Raw genomic sequence first — 624 nt, forward strand, 5'->3', positions numbered from 1 at the left:
CCTCGTCTGTCAGGCCCCGGCTCACACGGATTCACTGTGTGCCGTTCGCCTCGTCTGTCAGGCCCCGGCTCACACGGATTCACTGTGTGCCGTTCGCCTCGTCTGTCAGGCCCCGGCTCTCACAGATTCACCGTGTGCCGGGCACGAAGCACCCAGATGGAGGAGAAGTCGGAGTTGTCCACTGTTGGGGAGTCACCTGGCTTTCCTGCCGTCTGTGTTCAGCCTCATCTTTCATTTGCCTAGGACTTTCTCTTTCCCAGTCACAGTAATTTCTGGGGCAGAGAGGTGTGCCTCAGCCACCCCCAGGCCCACACCTGAGCCCCGAGCACCCGGCTTGTGTAGGAGGAAGAGCACATTGTCCTCAGGGAGGAGTGGGCTGGACGGACCACAGACACGGGCACAGTTCTTCCAGGAAACAAACACCCCCTCCCCTAGCCCCAAATAAAAGAAAGGCATCAACAACTCTGAAAGTAAAATAAAGGACTTTGCGTTTTAGTGGAGACACGTCTGGGAAGTAGCAGGGACAATGTTTCTTTCTTTCCTTTTTTTAGTACTTTAGATGAAGGTTTACAGAACAAACTAGTTTCTCATTAAACAGTTAGTACACATATTGTTTTATGACAT

General features: G+C 52.4%; 1 protein-coding gene across 1 annotated transcript in view; it reads left to right on the plus strand.

Annotated features, from left to right (window-relative positions):
- The window catches only part of ACOXL (acyl-CoA oxidase like), a 284,238-nt gene that overhangs the window by 53,107 nt on the left and 230,507 nt on the right, over nt 1-624 (plus strand).

The sequence above is a fragment of the Trichechus manatus genome, unplaced genomic scaffold (genome assembly GCF_000243295.1).
Source record: "Trichechus manatus latirostris isolate Lorelei unplaced genomic scaffold, TriManLat1.0 scaffold00004, whole genome shotgun sequence".
NCBI lineage: Eukaryota > Metazoa > Chordata > Mammalia > Sirenia > Trichechidae > Trichechus > Trichechus manatus.